Genomic DNA, 13,574 nt, shown 5'->3' on the forward strand with positions numbered 1-13,574 from the left:
ACATATTGTCTCAGTCTGTTCGTTTGTTTGCTATTATAAAAAAGTACCCGAGTCCAGCCAAGCTCATTAGGAAGAGACTTACTCAGAGTATGGATCTTGTGGCTGTGAAGTTCAAAAGCATGGTGTGGGTGTGAGGACGGGTTAAGGTGAAGCCTTCTTGCATCATTTTGTGGCGGAGAGCATCACATGGTGAGCTGGGTGGTGAGTGCATTATCTCAGACCTCCATCTTCACAGATCTCCATCTTCACAGATCTCCATCTTCCCAGAAAGCAACATGTCTTCCTGGGACTCCTACCCTCAGAGCTTTGTCTAATACTAATCATTTCCCAAAGGTACCGTCTCTAAGTTCTGTAAATTATTTATCATATGACTTCAGGGATTAAACTTTGAACACATGAGTTGTGAGGGAAGAACCCAAACCACCTGACTAGGAATCCAGATACCCTGCACCATTGATTCTTTAAAAAAAAAAAAAAAATCTTTACAAAATTGTTCGGGAATTCCATACATACATGTGATGTATTTTGGTTCAATTCTATGCCCTCCCCTATTTCTCCCCTATTCCCGCATCACCCTTTCCTACCGAGTACACTTAACGCTGTCATTACGTTCATGGGTGTAGGACCATCAACTGGAACATGGCAGCCTCTTGAGAGTGCAGGTTATATTGGGGCTGTGGTTTATCTCTGAAGAAATCAGACTCACCACCTCCTAGCAACCATCAATTGCCAATAGCTCCATAATAAAGGTGGGACTTCATGAGCCCCTCCCCACTCTATGCTGGGATTGGGGCTTGATCTTGTGTAGGTCTTGTGCATGCAGTTGCGGCCACAGTGAGCTCATGCCTGCAGTGCTCATGGGAGCTCCATAGAGACACATTGCTATTTTATCTCTCATGGGAGTCAGAGTTGGTAGCAAAGCATCATCCTAGGCTGCTGCAGAAACTCCCTGATTTCTTTCAGCCTTAGGCTTGGGGTTCTGTGACGTCCCTGGGTATATCTCTTCCTTCTTTATAGAACTTCACTGGTACCTCCTTATCTTTAAAACAAAGGAACATATACACAAAAGATACCTTAAATTAATAAAAAAAAATGAATTTTCTTTTCTTTTCTTTTTTTTTTTTTAACCTATTTAGACCTTAAAAAATCTCTATGTACTCCAGAATCTTAGAGGCAAGAAATTAAGGACAAGGTTATCTTGAAATAAGTGGAGACATGAGAGAAATATAATGAATTTACTTGTCAACAAAAATGATGGCCATTCCAACACTAATATTCTAATTATTATGGGTCCTAGTCAGGGTTACTATTGCTGTGATAAAGCACCACGACCAAAAGCAAGTTGGGTAGGAAAAGGTTTATTTGGTTCACACTTCCACATCACAGTTCATCACAGAAGGAATGGCAGGAGCTCAGGCAGGGCTGGAGCCTGGCGGTAGGAGTTGCTGCAGAGGCTATGGTGGAGTGTCGCTTACAGGCTTGCTCCCCATACATGCTCAGCCTGCTTTCTTACAGACCCCAACCATCAGCCTAGGGATGGTATCACCCACAGTGGACGGGATTCCTCCCCATCAACCACTAATTAAGAAAATGCCCTCCATGCTTTTGCCTACCGCCCCATCTTATTGAGACATTTTCTCAACCGACGCTCCTCCATTTCTGATAAGTCTAACTTGGGTCAAGTTGACATAAAATTAGCCAGCACACTATCTAAGCATGTAATTATGTTCTTTTCTTTTCTTTTTTTTTTTTACTGCACATTAAAGGTGTAAGACTAATTCTATAATTTCTTTTAAAGATATTGGGTTTCAATAACTTCATTTCCATAATATATAAAAAAAAACCCAGGGATCTGAAGTGATACTGATATAAGGGAAGTTATCCCTTAGTGCGTGACGCACATGCTTCAGTTCCATTTAAGCAGTGAGGGAATTTGGGTATTTAAAACTCAGATAAATAAATGTACTCCTGACATAGACGGCATAAGGTTGAACTGACAAAGTTTAGCTGATATGGATTGTGAAATCTGTGAACCATTGACTCAGGGAAGAGAAGATAAAGTCTTATAATCCTCCTGATACCAAATGAAATACTTGATAAATACTAAATGTGACAGCCAAGCACAGGAAAGCCTTAGAATTCCAGACTGAATTTGAATGTTTGGTTTTATGATTTGAAATATTCATGCCCTTGTGTCCTGTGTTCTGTTTCTTTTATTATTTCAAACACATCTTAGCACATAGATCTGTGAGGTTTTCAATGTCAGGTAGGTACTGTACATTTTTTAAAATGTTCTCTTCTCCCCCCCTCCCCACCCCCAAGAGTAGCAGGGAAAGAATGTTTGCTTAATACCAGGTTCTTGTTATGAATTTCTTGGTTATCTTGGTCTTGTCAGAAGGCTCAAAAGTTAATAAAGGTTCTTGCCACCAAGCCTGACAACTTGAGTTTGATCACCAGAACCCACATGCTGGAAGGAAAGAACTGCTGTGGGTTTTTTTCTGGCCTCCACATGTGCACCATAACAGGTGTACAAAATAAATAAATGTAAAAAGAAGTGTAAGAAAATACATGATTTATTTTTGTGATATTTTAATATTACATGAAATTTTAATTAAAACTTTATTAGTTTGAAATGGCATATAACATCCCTCTTCTCCTTCCTCAGCTCCCTTCTTCCCTATTATTTTTGGGCAAATTATGGAATGAGGAGAGTCTGTATTAGGAAGCCTCTGCTGCGGACTGATGCTATACTTCAGTTGGTTTGCTTTTCCATTTTCATCTGGCCTTTCATGGCTATACCATGAACAATTCATCTCCCATGACTGACCAGGACACCAAGATTAGATCACAGTGTATTCAGGATGTTGCAAAATATCTTTGACTGGTTCTTTCCTTTCTAAATAATAAAAATGTATTTCTGTTCTAGATGCTCGAGGTGTCTAGATCAAGATGCCAGCAGGCTTGGTGCCAGGTAAGGACGTGCTCCTTGCTCCTAAGTGACCATTTACTGTTGTGTCTGGTGTGATGGAAGGAGAAGGACCTCCACCTTCTCTTTGTGATAAGCATCTAATCTCATGCAGGGAGGTAAAGATCTCCCCATTTAAGCACATCTCAGAGGTTTACTTGCTAATATCACTGCCTGGAAGGTTAGGTTTCAGTAGGAAATTTGATAGGACACATTAAGAATATTGTGACAAGCTGGGCATGGTGGCGCATGCCTTTAATCCCAGCACTTGGGAGGCAGAGGCAGATGGATTTCTGAGTTCGAGGCCAGCCTGGTCTACAAAGTGAGTTCCAGGACAGCCAGGGCTACACAGAGAAACCCTGTCTCGAAAAACCAATACATACATATACATATATATATATATATATATATATATATATATATATATATATATAGAGAGAGAGAGAGAGAGAGAGAGAGAGAGAGAGAGAGAGTGACAGCCCCATGCACACCACAGCAAGGGTGTGTAAGAATCAGAACACTTGAGTTTTCAGTCCTGAAAACCTCTGGTCTCTCTTCTCTACAAGAGAAAATGGAAGTACTCACTTTGAAGTTACCTGGGTTAAACTTTGACTTATGCTTTCTTTAAATGTGTTTCTACTAAATGCTTCCTTTCTTGGCACTTCACTTTGAAGAGCATGTTAGTATTTAAACTTAAATTAAAGAACTCGATTGCCCAAGGACTATACACCCTTGCTTAAAATTTATTGGAATCTTCTCTTACAGGAACAAGACAGATAGCTTCAAGGTTGAGTGTCTTCAGTATCATCTTGAGTAAAACCAGTGATCTTGAACTTGGTCTGCTTTTATTCAGCCATTCTCATTCACAGTGGTACAAGGAGAGGCGTGCCTAAAAGGCAGAGAACTCTGGCACAAAGCAGGGAAGCAGCTTCCGAGTTAGCATTGTATTCTGTAAAAATCAAGATGAATACTGAGATGGCTATAACATACTCGCCTAACAAAGTTGCTAGTGGGACTTCTTATGTGGCTCAGGGGCAGAAAGCAACCCCAGTGAATCTTAAATATTTCATTTTTAATAATCTAACCCAAACTTAAACTGCTAATGAGTTTTCTTTAAAAAATAATGATGCTCTTATATTTTTGGTTGTGAGCCTAGCCTTTAATGGCTGAGCCATGAACCTGAGGAGAAGGGCAATTCTGTAGGAGGACCAGCAATCTTAATTAACCCGAGATCTTTCAAATACTGAACCACCAAACAGACAGCATACACCAGCTGATATGAGACCCCCAACTCACATACAGTAGAGGACTTCCAGAACTGTGTTCATCAGAGATGAAGCACCTAACCCTCAAGAGACTGGAGGCCCCAGGGAGTTTAGAGGGCAGGTGGGGTGGGGGTGGGGCATCCACATGGAGATGGGGTGGGGGTGGGGAGGAGGTGTGGGATGTGGAGCAGTCAGAGGGTCATTGTGTAGGGGCAAGGAATGGAGTGTAAAAAATGAATTGTAAATAAAATTAAATTAAAAAAAAAAGAATACCACATAAGCCACAGAGAAAAAAAGTAGATAAAGTGAATTAAAAAATAATGATACTGTGTAAACACAGAATTTAATATAAGGAAAAAAACAAGCAAATTTAATTCATTCTTTTTATTTAACTTTAAGGACAAGGTTCTTTGTAGTGCTGGCTACCCTAGAACTCACCGTATAGGTTAGATTAGCTTTGAACTCATAGAGATCCACCTGCCTCTTCCTCCTGAAAGCTGGGATTAAAGGTATGTGCCACTGTTCCTGATACAAATATAATTCTTAGAAGAAAAGCATAAAGCTAATAGTATATAAAGATCTTACTTTGAAATCCAGTTATTTAAGAAATACTATACATTAAGTTATCCAAGAAAAGACAAGGTGAAAGTGAGTTTATTTTGTATTTTACTGTTGTGAAAAACATTGGCAATTATTGTTTCCAAATTTGACCCATTTTTACCTATCTAAGCTTGGAAAACGAATAAACCACACCACTTAAAAATACAGTGATGTCTCCTCTCTTTTGGTATCAGGTGTTGTGTTTCTATTTTTTTTTTTTAATTTTTTCCAATCCTCTAATCGGATGTATAAACACAGCCTGTTTGAGTCAGCTGGGAAGTGTTACATAGAAACAGCACCATGTGCCATCATGGTTTATGTATTTTTAATCTCTGTAATTTAGTACTGCAATGAATATAGAGGAGTCATAGCTTTGGCGTAGAGAAGACTGCCTGATAGAAATAGTCACTGGGACTGCGCATGCATAAATTAGTCTCAACTTTGTGAGACTTAACTGATAGAAGTATAACCGCTGGGAGTTCAGAATACAAATCATCTAATTTGCTCTTAAAATATTTGCAAATATAGAAGATTGTCTAAATGGTTGTAAGCAACTTGTTTTATTTCAAAGGTAAGCTTGTGAGAAAAACTTAAAACACTCACACACACACACACACACACACACACACACACACACACACACAAAACCCAAACAAAACACCAAAGTCAGTCAGAGCCTAAAGGAGAGCAGCCAGGGACTCAGCAAATTGGGCATGCACATAGGCAACCAGGGCTCATTGATTACCTGAAGGGAAATACTGCTTCTCTGCCACTGGGAGAGTGGGCCTCTCTGCTTGGCTTAAAATTCCCTCAAATGTGCCAGCCTTGCTTTTGAGATTGATTTAAGTGAGCAATAGGACGTTTTCTCAACTCACTCATTAAATCCACATTTGTTAACGTTTGCTGTATCTCCACATGCAGGATAGGGTTTAAAGGCAAGCAGGGGTTGAAATGAACGTAAGTGTATTTGTTAAGACTTAGTTTAAGTCCTTATATCATTTTCTGAGATGTTACTAGAACACTATTTAGATGGTGTCATATAATCCCATGGGAAGATACAATATTGTTATGTTTGTCCTATCATTATGATCATGGTCTGGGTCTATCATTTATCTATATATCTATCTCTCATCTGTCTGTCTATATGTCTATCTATCTATCTCCTCTATCTATCTCTCATTAGTCTATCTATCTATCTATCTATCTATCTATCTATCTATCTCTTATCCACCTATCTCTCATCTACCTATCATCTATCTAGCATCTATCTCTATCTATCTATCTATCTATCTATCTATCTATCTATCTATCTATCATCTATCTCCTATCTATATCTATCTATCTATCTATCTATCTATCTATCTATCTATCTATCTATCATCTATCTATCTATCTATCTATCTATCATCTATCTCCTATCTATATCTATCTATCTATCTATCTATCTATCTATCTATCTATCTATCTATCATCTATCTATCTATCTATCTATCTATCTATCTATCTATCTATCATCTATCTATCTCTCATCTCTCATCTATCTGCTATGGGAGTGTGCATGTGTGCCACTCTGTGCATTCAGACATCAGAGGAAAACTTATGGAGAGTTGATTTTTTTTCTTCCTCCACGAGAATTCCCAAGAGTTAAACTAAGTTTTGTCAGGCTTGGTGGCAAGATATCTACTGAGCCATCTTTCACTCATGAGCATTTATTCCCTGCCCTCCTTTTCCAGTGCTGAGGATCAAACCTAGAACCCTATGCATGCTGGGTAAATGCTCTTCTCTGAGCTGCATCTCTAGTCACTGGAGCTAGTTTGGTACAGGCACAGTGTCTTAGTCAGGGTTTCTATTCCTGGACAAAACATCATGACCAAGAAGCAAGTTGGGGAGGAAAGGGTTTATTCAGCTTACTTTTCCACATTGCTGTTCATCACTGAAAGAAGTCAGGACTGGAACTCAAGCAGGTCAGGGAGCAGGAGCTGATGCAGAGACCATGGAGGGATGTTCTTTACTGGCTTGCTTCCCCTGGCTTGCTCAGCCTGCTCTCTTATAGAACCAAGACTACCAGCCCAGAGATGGTCCCACCCACAAGGGGCCTTTCCCTCTTGATCACTAATTGAGAAAATGCCTGACAGTTGTTATCTCATGGAGGCATTTCCTCAACTGAAGCTCCTTTCTCTGTGATAACTCCAGCTGTGTCAAGTTGACACAAAACTAGCCAGTACACACAGTAATTCATCTGACTAAGCTCAGACAACTATCATGTGGCAGAGCTGGGACCAGGCTGAGCCTCAATAGAGACTTGTAGTTCTTGTCATTGGGATCCTACAGGAGTTCATAGGGAGTGGTGGAAACAAATTATCATAAAATTTAAAGTTTTTATGAGAATCCCAAACACATTATTATTATTATCATCATCATCATCTGTAAGAATATCATGATTAATTCCAAATCCAAATGTATGTTTAAGGAGCTGAAAATGCCTAGTCACTCACATTCTGCATTGAAGGAGTGTACCATACTAGTACCACCTATTTATCCTCTTTCCTTAATGATGGAGTCCAGTCACATTCCCTAGTGTTGGAGTATACCGCACTGGTACTCACGTGCCTTGGTGATACAGAGCACTATATTGGCGATGGTGAATGTATAATAAACAGTAATTCAAACAAGAAGCTAAAATAAATAGAAATCAATCTTTTTTTTTTTTTTTGAAAACTTTGAGTCATTTGTTTAGCATGACTGGCTTTATCACATCAAAGTATTTTAATTAAGGCTGTGTCCTCACTTCAGCCAGGTTGATAATTCTGTCTAGATTGACTGACTCCAGTTAATAATGTGCAGGCTCAGTTAGTGACATTTCCATTTAGAATTACCTTTTCGAATTTGAACGACGTCTCGCCAAGATTTGTATCCCTACTGCTTAATTGGTTTTCATTGCTATCAGGCCTTCCTCTTCCAGCAGATAATGGCAGTCTTCAAAATAAACTCCCCAAAGTTTGCTTTTTTTTTTTTGGCCTAGAAATACTAATGAGATTCATAGAATTTTTTTTTCTCTTTCTTGTCAAGTGATAGATTATAGCCTAATGAACCTTCCATAGAGTCTCAGAACGCCATACAGCAATGATAAAAGCGAGCATTTTCTGGCCTTTAAGACAAGTCCATGCTGCCACGCCATTGGAATAATTTTTAGTTCTTTGGACTTTTTGGGTTGATTTAGATATGACACCTGCAGCTAAAGATTGGGGAAATATCATTGGTCAGAGCATCCTGTTACAGAAGGGCAGGGTACAGTCACGCACTGTGGAACTGGACCATCTGAAGCTGATATAATTATAATAGTTCCCAGCACTGTCTGAAAATCACTCAAGATTATTTGGGTTTTCACAGACGTCAACTGTGACTAAGCAAAGCAAGGAGGAAATAAGTAAAATGACGTGCCAGAAAGATGCACCTTAGTGCATACAGTTAAGGCCGAAACTAGTAAATTCTAAGAGACAAGGCTAGCCTAGACCTAGATGTCCAGCACTGTGTCACCTTTCTGACTATCTTCATTATGAGCATTTCTTTCTTGGAGGCAAGTTTTCCCAGATAATATCTAACCAGCAATAGATGCTCTAGCTTACTGCTGTGATCCAGAGAAGAAAAATACTCTGTCTCCACTGCCTATGTAAAGACCCCAGAAGGACACTCTGCCATCTTAGGACACAGGTACTTCCAATATGGAGATATTTCAAAAGGGCACGGCTACACACAGGCACTCTGGAGCTATAACACCTGCTGACTACTTCTGTGAGCTGAACTGAGGATGTCACTGAACCAACCTGAATCTCGTATTTCCTTATCTAGAAAGTGGAAAGAGTCTTAATACAGTTCATAGTGCTGAGCAAGACAGGTTCCAGCCTGGAACTCCTCATACTAAAGATGATACAGGCTGGACGGAGTCTTCTCAAGTTCACATTTGGGTAGCCTATGGCCTTCCACTTTACAATGCATTCATATACTCTTCGTTAGAGGTTGGGCTTCCCACGAGGCAGTTAAATTAAGATAAGCCATAATCCAACATGATTAGTCTCTTTAAAAGAAGAGGAAGTTCGGTGTCACAGCGAGATACCAAATATGCCCAGGGCACAGAGGAAAGAAGGCACGTGGTCAAAGAATAGAAATAGGCAGTTTACAGGGCAGAGGCTGCAGAAAGAAACCAAACTCCCCGGCTCCCAAGGCTCAGCTCTCTGGAAATGTGTCTTAAGTTACCAACTCTGCGGGATTGCCTCTGGCAAATTCTAGCAAATTAATAGTAAGAGCCTTGCCTGTGTGAACATTGGAAATCCTTCATCTTTTTTTCCTTTCAGTCAAATACGAATACATTCTCACTAGCATTCCAGTTTTGAGGTCTTCCTTCACTGCTTAAGCGTTTTCTTTAAGTCCTTTTCCCAAGTTTGAAGGTTAGCTGGGTGGGGTCTTGCCCTGAGGTTACCACTCAGGTTTTTCTTTAAACATTTTATCTCCTTGAACATTTGATGTGGCTCCATTACAGTTCCTGGGGCTCCTTTTCTCCTCAAACTGTACATTATATATATTTTTTTCTTGCTCAGCTAGATTCTTTTCATTATAGATCTGCACACGAGTGGCTATTAATACCCAAGTAACACAGTTAATACTAGGCTGTCTTGAAATCCCCTCTGCCAATGCCATTAGTCTAAGGGCAGAAAGTAGCCACATTCATCACCAAACTATCACAAGAACAGTTTCTTAGCTACTAACTAATATTCTTCCCCTTTGAAATCTCTTGAGCGTGGTCATCGTAATATACTTTGCTCTCAGCACCACTGACTCCCATGCTCTTATTGGTATGGCCCATTCAACCCCCACTTAAATTATTCAACTGTTTTTCTAACCCAAAGTCCCAAAGTCAAAATTCTGCCAATAAGCAGCACAGTTAGGCCTTCCACAGCATTGCTCCACTCCCTGGTACCAACTTCTGCCTTGCTCCATGTTCTATCGCTGTGAGGAGACACCATGACCATGGCAACTCTAATAAAAGAAAACATTTAGTTGGAGGCTTGCTTACAGTTTCAGAGATCTAGTCCATTATCCTCAGAGCGGGAACCCTGGTGGCGCACAGCCAGAACGGTAGCTTGAAAGTTCTATATCTGGATCCAGATCAGCAGGATGAGAGAGCCACTGGGCCCTCTTCACATCAAAATTCAGTTTGCATTATCAATGCCACACAACCAATTAAGGTCTTCGGAAACAGGAGGTTGTGTCCAGTTGATTTTAATTCTTCCTCTTCATTTCCTATTAACAGACCCTGTTAAATGGAGAACATAATTTCTACAGAAAAGTCACAGAAGCTGTAACCCACTTTCAGCTGCTGGGGCAAGAAAAATGAAAAGCCAAGAACTTTATAGGAGAGAGGGGAGCTACTCTTTTTGATAAAATAATAGAAACAGAAAATGGTGTTGGTCTTAGTCAGGGTTTCTATTCCTGCACAAACATCATGACCAAGAAACAAGTTGGGGAGGAAAGGGCTTATTCAGCTTACACTTCCATACTGCTGTTCATCACCAAAGGAAGTCAGGACTGGAACTCAAGCAGGTCAGGAAGCAGGAGCTGATGCAGAAGCCATGGAGGGATGTTTTTTACTGGCTTGCTTCCCTGGCTTGTTCAGCCTGCTCTCTTATAGAACCAAGACTACCAGCCTAGAGATGGTCCCACCCACAAGGGGCCTTTCCCCCTTGATCACTAATTGAGAAAATGCCTTACAGTTGTATCTCGTGGAGGCATTTCCTCAACTGAAGCTCCTTTCTCTGTGATAACTCCAGCTGTGTCAAGTTGACACAAAACTAGCCAGTACAATTGACCCCTTGTCAGCTTGACACACAAACACATCACTAGTAAGCCTCAACCCTTACATTCTTATTCATCCCCAAGGTTTAAATAATTTTAAATGTCCCACAGTCTTTACATATTCTTAAAATTTCAATCTCTTTAAAATATCCATCTCTTTTAAAATCCAAAGTCTTTTTACAATTAAAAGTCTCTTAACTGTGGGCTCCACTAAAATAGTTTCTTCCTTTAAGAGGGAAAATATCAGGGCACAGTCACAATCAAAAACAAAAATCAATCTCCAACTGTCTAATGTCTGACATCCAACTCACGATCTTCTGGGTTCCTCCAAGGGCTTGGGTCACTTCTCCAGCCATGCCCTTTGTAGCACACGCTTCGTCCTCTAGGCTCCAGTTGCCTGTTCTCCATCTTCTGCACTGTTCTCAACATTATCTTCCAAGCTCCTACACAACATCTGACAGAGCGCTTAACACTGAATGGATCTTCTAGCCCAAAGTTCCAAAGTCCTTCCACAGTCCTCCCCAAAACATGGTCAGGTTGTCACAGGAATACCCCACTATGCTGGTACCAATTTCTGTCTTAATTAGGGTTTTAATGCTGTGAACAGACACCATGACCAAGGCAAGTCTTATAAAAACAACATTTAATTGGGGCTGGCTTACAGGTTCAGAGGTTAAGTCCATTATCATCAAGGTGGGAGCATGGCAGTATCCATACAGGCATGGCTCGGGCAGAGATGAGAGTTCTACATCTTCATCCAAAGGCTGCTAGTAGAAGACTGACTTCCAGGCAACTAGGGCGAGGATCTTAAGCCCACACCCACAGTGACACACCTATTCCAACAAGGCCACACCTCCAAGTGGTGCCACTCCCTGGCCCAAGAATATACAAACCATCACAGTGTTAGACCTTAAAAATAGATAACAAATTGAAATTAGACTTTACAACTTACGAGAAGCATTTTATTCCATGCCTAGATAGGCATTTCGTTTTATTTACTCATATGTCAAAATTGCCCTAAAGATGTATTTTGTATTTTAACATTGTTTCAAAAGGAGATTTTCTGAAACTGGCACCCTTGAATTTATAAACTTAGTGTTCAGTCCCATTATAGGCTGATTATCCAGTGCCCGGTATAGACTGGGAATACTCACTTCTGTATAGTCCAGCAATGCTTGGATCTCTGTATAAACTGACAATATTCAGACCTCTGTGTAGACTGCACTGCTCAGATCTCTCTACAGATTGCCAATATCTACTGCCCTATGTAGATGGACAGTGCTCAGATCTTGGTACACTGGAAATATGTAGTCCTCTGTACAGACCTCAGTGCTCAGTCCCTGCTTAGGCCTGCAATGCTCAGATCTCTCTATAGACTGACAGTGTTCAGGACTCTGTGTAGACTGGCAGCGCTCAGTCCCTCATATAGACTGATAACACAGAGTCCTCAGTGTCGACTGGCGGCACTCAGTCCCTGGATAGGCTGGCGATTTTTAGTGGCCTTGTGCTTAGTTAAATTTCTATCCACAGTGTGATATTCCATTTTTTAAAAAAAAAAATCATACTAATAAAGGATGAGAAGAGACTCTTGATCTGAAGACTTCAAGAATATGATTAAAAGTTGGTTATTTCTATTAAAATCATACCTCTTTCAACTGCAGCATTTATGTAACTCTTAGAGTATTTTTAAGCTTCAATTTAATGTAGCTTTATGTAGGGCTTGTAGGAGGAACCAAAGGGAATAGTGACAGAGGTGTTATAATTTAGATTTTCTATTGTATTATATTTTAATAGTGGCATTAATGATAGAAGATTTCTTGCGTTAGAAATCCTTACTGGGTTTTCCTATCTGTGCTTTCTTTATGTTGACAGTCTCACGAGAAGCAGTGTCAAATTTAAGCTGCTGCCATGACACATTACAGAGGAAAGTTTTAAACTACTTGTATGAGCCAAGATTTGGGAACTAGATGCAGGATGGAGATGGGTGGCCTCAGAATGGGTTCCCCATGGTTGATACTGGGGCTGAGATCTGGTGAAGAAAAAAGAAAGAACTAGCCTAGAGAAAAGTTTAGCCACCTCAAGAAGAGCTTAGGGCAGAAGAAACTGTTGTAGAAATTACAAAAGGGATTGTGACGCCATCTCAGCCTTCATAATTCATTTTAGAATAACACTATTCTGGACTGGGAATAAAGACAAAGGTCTTTAGGTGGAGTCAGGAGACCTCCATATATGTTGCAGCCTGTAATGATAAACCGTGTCCCTCAGCAACAGGTGTGGTCCATGCTCTGGGCGTCCTTCCTTCCTTCCTTCCTTCCTTCCTTCCTTCCTTCCTTCCTTCCTTCCTTCCTTCCTTCTTCCCTCCCTCCCTCCCTCCCTCCCTCCCTCCCTCCCTCCCTCCCTCCCTCCCTCCCTCCCTTCCTTCCTTCCTTCCTTCCTTCCTTCCTTCCTTCTTTTCTTCTGTCTTTCCCTTTTTTGTGAACCCTCAACTAGCTCAATTTTTCTATAATTTTACTCTATCTATCTATCTATCTATCTATCTATCTATCTATCTATCTATCATCTATCGTAGCTGCCAGCAGACATGGGTTACTGGGTTCCTGAAAGAAAAGCTGGGAATGGATGGGAAGGATGGCTGAGGCCAAGGGACATAAATGATTTATAACAAATTTTAGAGCCAATAGAGAAGTACATATCTCTTAATTTATATTCTGCAACTCTTATTCACTTGTCCTGGTTGGCCTTAACCGTCAACTTGACATAACCTAGGGAGTTGAGGAACTGCCTAGACCAGATTGGTCTGTGGGCATGCTTACTAAGATTGCGAATCAATGTAAGAGGGCCCAGCCTACTGTGAGCAGTGCTATCCATAGGTTTGTAGTTCTGAACTCTATAAG

This window comes from Mus musculus, chromosome 18, assembly GCF_000001635.26.
Source record: "Mus musculus strain C57BL/6J chromosome 18, GRCm38.p6 C57BL/6J".
NCBI lineage: Eukaryota > Metazoa > Chordata > Mammalia > Rodentia > Muridae > Mus > Mus musculus.